The sequence below is a fragment of the Elephantulus edwardii genome, unplaced genomic scaffold (assembly GCF_000299155.1).
Source record: "Elephantulus edwardii isolate Elephantulus edwardi_28Jun2011 unplaced genomic scaffold, EleEdw1.0 scaffold00138, whole genome shotgun sequence".
NCBI lineage: Eukaryota > Metazoa > Chordata > Mammalia > Macroscelidea > Macroscelididae > Elephantulus > Elephantulus edwardii.
The window spans coordinates 821,255-827,851 of NW_006399888.1; the positions used below are offsets into that span (position 1 = coordinate 821,255).

Below are 6,597 nucleotides of genomic sequence, written 5' to 3' on the forward strand. Positions count from 1 at the left end.
GTCTCAGAAGCGTGGCTTGTAGCAGGAGAAACTGAAGAATTCAATATTGGTGGACCAACCAAGCAGTTTGTCGAAGAAACCAGTGACTAGACAGGCACAGGTTTTTCATGAACACAATTAAGTGTTCTGGAATTCTACTTCTCCTCAATGTTAGTTAAAATTTGTTGTGATTCACACACTCAAATGCTTTTGTATAGTCAATAAACACGGACAGACGTCCTTTAGGTATTCTCTGCTTTTAGCCAACATCCATCTGACATCAGTAATAACACCCCTGGTTCCCTGACCTCTTCTAAATTCAATGTGTGCTAAAATAATCCTTCTACTCTCTGACTCCTCACTTCCAAAGATGTTGTCCTCTACCACAGCACACCTCAGTGTTCGTATCGAATAGATGAATACAGCTGTACAAAAAGATTTAGATTAGGCAAACCGACTCACATTTGTGATCACAGACATCAGTGAGCCCTTGGTGTTACCAGGCAATTCTGTATTTTCTTATTCAACTCTTTTTTTCACTCTTCTGATAAAAGTGGCATCTTCTTTCTTGTTGGATTTTCTTCTTATTTAACTAAGAATATAAAATTAATCAAAAGAGAACTTCCACTTTCTCCTACCACTAAGCGACTAACCTATGAGCATTTGGGTCCAGATAATCTTCCAAGGATGAATTATCCATACATATGTCTAACCTAAGCCAATACACTATCTGTAGACTACAGATCCCATTTCCTCTCACCTACTTAAAGACTTCACTTCTCAACTGTCTCTTTTCTCTCCTCCATAATCAACTTTCTCCTTCTGACCACTTCATTACAAAGACGCTATATTTTCTGCTCTCCTAAAAGCAAAAAGAATTATCTTAACAATTAATATTCTCCTAGTCACAGCCCTATTCCTGCTCTCCTTTGTAACACACCTTTAATGAAATCTAATACCTACTCTTCACTTACCAACTTTCTTGTTAGCTTATATTTTTTTGCATGTTTAATAAACAAAAGAATCTGACTACTTTATGCAATAGCAACGTATGTGTAACACTAACGAACCCTGAGGACATCATTCTTGGAAGGGTGGAGGGACAACACAAAAGAGGAAGACCCCAGATGAGATGGAGGGTGGAGGGACGGCACAAGAGAGGAAGACCCCAGATGAGACGAATTGACACAAAAACTGGGAATAGGTGTGTCGGAGCCAATGAGATTGGCTCAAGGTAGAGCAGGGTTCAGAGGAACTGTGTATAGGGTCACTATGAGTTGCAGTTGACTCGAAGGCACATAACAACAACCAACACACCAGTGCATGTCCTTTATAAGTCTCATCAGTTGATTAACAATATTTATCACTGGGGCAATAAAACAATTTTGAAAACAGATAGTTGCTCAGCATAGTTAATGTGACCAATGTCACTGAATTGTATACTAAACATCAAAACTTTAAATTTCTTTTGTGCTGTATCATTTACTGAACTTTATCTACAAGTTAATAACTCAAAATTAACAAGGCCAAAATTTAACTGTTTGTTCTCCATGCCAGCCTGCTCTTCTTCCACTGCTTCCAATATCAGTAAATGGTAATTCCATTCATCTCACGGCTAAAGACAAAATCAAACACATCTTCTCGGTGTTTTTGTTCTTCCAGCCCTATTTTTTCCTCAGGATCTACTTCTCCTCATTTTGTATTAATATTTTTACTCATTTTGTCTCTTTCAACTTATACAAAAGCTCTTCAAAGGTCATCTTAGTTAAGTCTGGGCCCAAAGCACCTTACACAGTGTATACTGGATTACCTGTATGAATAACGGCAGTGACATTAAACTGCAAAGCAGAGAATGAATGAATTCCTGTGCAGAAAAAGATTTTTTAAATTTAAAAAATGCTTTTCAAATTTTCAAAGTAGAACTTCAGCTCAACTTTTCAACAACTGCTTACCACTAGGCAGGAGATGGTAAGACACCATGGCAACAGCTCAGAAATCTCAATTATGACAAAGTTTATTTCTTGTCATTCTACAAGACACACACAGGTAACTTAGGGGTTTGTCCTTGATCTCAGGCTGATGGAGTAACTACTATCTGGATGACAGATCGAAAAATAGTGGCAAATGACATACCAGACATTCTTATCATGAAGGGGCATGCAACATGGCATTTTCAGACTATACTGAATCAGACAATCATATGCTCTACTATGTCAGAAAGGACAAACAGAAGAGGAATGATATCACATTCATAATAAGAAAGAACATTTCAAGACCTAAAGCACAATTCTATGACTGATAGGATGGTACTAACCATATGCATACAAGGAAGACTTGTAACTATTAATAAAATACACAACCACTCACTAAAGTAAAAGATGAGGATATTGAGGATTCTATCAACTTTTGTAGTCTGAAATGGATTTAACATACAATGCATTAATAACAAGTATAAATCTCCAACCACAATCGAATGGATTGAGAAATTATGATACGTTCACATGATGGAATACAACACAGCATGCTGGAGTAATGATTTTGAAAATCACTAACTTGGGAGGGACCAGACAGCATTATGCTAAGTGAATTAACTCAGTCCCAGAGGACAAATACAGTATAAGACCATTACTGTAGAAACAGAAAGATAATAAAACGCTTGAGAGGATCCAAGTGTGGAGGGTAAGGGCAGAGGAGTACGGATTGGCAGATAAGTAAACATAGGGTTGGTAAAATCTGATGGGTAGATGGAGGGGTGAGTAAAGGAAATGGAAAAGATCTGGTGTGAAAAACAATGTATATGAACTTTGTAAGTAAACCAGAACAAAATGAAAATTTTATTGAAAGAAAAATTGGTGATTGGAATGCAAAAGTTAGAAACAAAAAAGAAGGAATGATAGTTGGAAAATATGACCTTGGTGACAGAAATATGCTGGAATCAAATGACAGAATTTTATATGAACAGTAATTTATTCATTGTGAATACCTTTTTTAAAAAAACAAACATAAACAGTGACTATATACATGGACCTCATATGATAGACTATACAGGAATCAGACTGACTACATCTGCACAGAATCAATTGAGAAGCTCAATTTCAGTTGTAAAAACAAGACCAGAGGCTGACTGAGGAACAGACCATCAGTTACTCATGTGCAACTTCAAACTGAAATTGAAGAAAATGAAAACAAGGCTACTGGAACCAAACTATGACCTTAAGTCTATCCCAGTTAAATTGAAAAACCATCTCAAAAAAGAGATTTGATGCAGCTAAAGTTAATAACCAAAGACCAGATGAGATGTGAAAGCAAAGAATCACTACAAAGATGAGAAAGAATGAAAATGCCAACATGGATGTCAGACAAGACTCTGAAACTTACACCAGAACACAGAGAGGCAAAAACAAAGGGAAGGAACATTGAAGTACAAGAGATAAACAGAAGATTTCAAAGGGAGACTTAAGAAAAGTAAATTACTGCAAAAAATATGCAAAGAGCTGGAGTTAGAAAATTGAAAGGGAAGTACACATGCAGCATTTTTCAAACTGAAAGAAATGAAGAATAAATTCAAGTTGCAAATACAAGAGTTGTAGTAGCTAAAGAGTCTATGAGCAAAATAGTGAATGGTATATAAAAGCATCAGAAGAAGATGGAATATTTCTTCCAGAGTCACTGTACCAAGGAAAACTGGTGAAACATTTCAGGAAGTAGCCTATTGCCAAGAACCAGTGAAAGAAGTTTAAGCTGCACTGAAGGCATTGTAGGAAAAAAAAGAAGGCTGCAGGAAATGATGGAGTATCAGTCAAGGTGTTTCAACAAACAGAAGCAGCCCTAGAAGTGTTTGCTAGCTGATGTCAAGAAACTTGGAGGGGAGCTCTGGTGGCCTAGTGGCAAGAAGCTGCACTGCAATCCCAGAGATGCATGGTTCGAATCCACCAGATGCTCTGCTGGGAAAGGAGGGACAATCTCCTCCTGTACCAGTCAGATCTGATCTGACGGTATACAGACACACACACACACAAAAAAAATAATAATAAAAATAAAAAAAAAGAAACTTGGAAGACAGCAACCTAGCCAACTGACTGGAAAAGATATACATTTATTCCCATTCCCCCCAAAAAACCCACCAAACCCATAATTCAACAGAGTGCAGAAATTATTAAACAGTATGATATGTAAGGGCAGGTCAGTGTCCAGACCTGGCTCCCTGGTGTGATGTCCCACATGGGAGTTAAGAGCATCGTGGATGCCCAGGATAGAGGATTTCTCACCTATAAGAAAGCTCCCCAAGGAGCTGACCTGACTGCAACAATGTGCTTGAGCCATCGGAGCTGACGGTGATGATGCCCCATAGAGCAACCTTCTGATCTGCTTTACCTGATCTTGCTTCAACACAACAATGTTCACCGGGTGACTGAGAATGATGGCACCTCACAACAACATGAGGAGACCCAAACGAAAATTCTGTGCAGACTCTTCAAGAGAAATACCTCGAGATACAGTACATGAAGAGTATTTCTACCCATTAATTTTGAAAAGAATGGTCAACCAAGAGTCAAGATTACATTGTGAACCTTCATGGGGAGGTATATCAAGTTCCAGAACTAGATATTTCCCATGTCAAAAGTGGAGAGAAGCATCTTCTCATATTTCAAGAAATAATAATGTAGTAATTCTTTAGAGTAACAATTTGAAAAGCATATGAAGTTAAAAATATCCATCTTTTAAAGTCTCAAGGCAAATGCCCACAAAGGACTCCTACAGAAATAAGAACTGAGCCACAGGATTCTCAAGAAAATACCAAGAGAAAAGTGATAAGGGGGGGAAAGTCCTCCCATGTACCATTGTTCAGAGAACTTCAAGTTAAATTTCCATTAAATGTAACAGAACTGGCCTCTCCATTGTTCCGTGATAAGGCAGTTTGCCAGGACAGCCAGTTGATAGAATCCTTGGATCTCTTTTATTATACTCACAAAGACCTATATGGTTTTAAGTCAAAGGTCATCAGTCAGTCACCAGAAAGCTCATACAAATGAGAAGCCTTATAACTATACTGGCTGTGGAAAAATACTAAAGAGCAACCCAAATGTTCATCCATATGAGAGAATTCATTCTGAAGGGAAGCTATGTTCAGTATGATAAAGACTTGGTCAGCTTTCAGAACTCCTATTTTATCAGAGAGAGCACACAGAAGAAAAACCCTATAAAAGTGAGCATTGTGGGAAAGGCTTCACAAGGCGCTCACGTCTCCTCATCATCAAGTTGTTCATACAGATGAGAAAACTTGTTAAATGTAACAAGTGTGGAAAGGGATTTACAAGAAGCTCAAGTCTACTCATTCATCAAGCAGTATACACAGGTGAGAAATCTTACAGATATGACAAGGGTGGGAAGGGCTTTAGTCAAAGCTCCAAACTGCACATCCATCATGAGCACACACTAGCGTGAAGCCGGATGAGTGTGAAGAGTGTGCTGTATGAGCTTTAGTGAGTGCTCTAACCTGCACATCCACCAGCATGTCCACTCAAGAGGGAGGCCCTCCAAATGTGGAGATCGTGGGAAAGGCTTCAGTCAGAGTTCAAACTGGCATATTCATCATCGCATACACACGGGAGAGAAGCCTTCTCAGTGCTATGAGTGTAGGAAGGACGTCAGTCAGATCTGTGAATCCCTCTCCAAGTCCACAACTGGAGAGAAGCCCTATCATAGCAGCAAGTATGGGAAAGGATTTAACCAGAGTTCCAAACTCCTCATTCATCAGGGAGTACATGGAGAGAAGCCCTTTGAGTGTAGCAAGTGTTGAAAGGGTTTCAGTCAGAGCTCCAGCCTTCACATCCACCAGTGGGTTCACAGAAAAAGATACCCGTTAAATGATGCTCACTTATGTTTTCAATCCAAACCCTGAGTCATAAAGACTGCTAAATATTTTTAATACTCAAACTATTTTTTTAGAGCAGGGTTTAGCGCTGTTGTACACAGGGATGCTTTGAGTCGCAGGCAACTCGATGGCACATAACAACAACTTAACCTTTATATTCTACAAAAGAGAAAAACAGTAAAAATCTATATAGATTTTAAAAAATATATGATATGCAAGAAAAAGCTTGCTGAAGATTATTTAAAAGCAGATGAAACATTAACAGGGAACTGCCAAAAAGTTAAGCTGGAGGGTATCATTACTGATGTCAGCTCGTTGGCTGAAAACAGAGAGTACCAGAGAGATGTTTATTTGTGTTTTATTAACTATGCAAAGGCATTTGACTGTGTGAATCAGCAAATTATGGCAAACATTGAGAGGAACAGGAATCACAGAACCTTTAATTGTGCATGGCAACTTTTTTTAATAGACAAAGATGTAGCTGTATGAACAGAACAAGGGAACACCGCATGGTTTAAAAATCAGGAAAGGTGTACATCATGGTTGCATTATTTGTCTGTATCTGTTCAATCTGCATGCTGAGAGAATTATTCAAGAAGCTAGAGTATATGACATATGTGACATCAGGATTAGGGAAAGACTGATATGCAGAAGATACATCCTTGATTTAAAAAACAGTGAAGACTTGCAGCACTTATAACAGAAGATCAAAACCTACATTTTCTTTTTTTAATTTTATTTTA

The 6,597-nt window shown here is 38.2% G+C and overlaps 1 protein-coding gene and 1 pseudogene across 1 annotated transcript in view; one reads left to right on the forward strand and one right to left on the reverse strand.

Moving 5' to 3' along the window:
• Positions 1-6,597, reverse strand: part of LOC102863409 (chromosome unknown open reading frame, human C20orf194) — a 153,637-nt gene that overhangs the window by 130,669 nt on the left and 16,371 nt on the right. The gene's annotated exons all lie outside the window — the stretch shown is intronic.
• LOC102858934 lies at positions 4,418-5,881 on the forward strand (annotated as a pseudogene).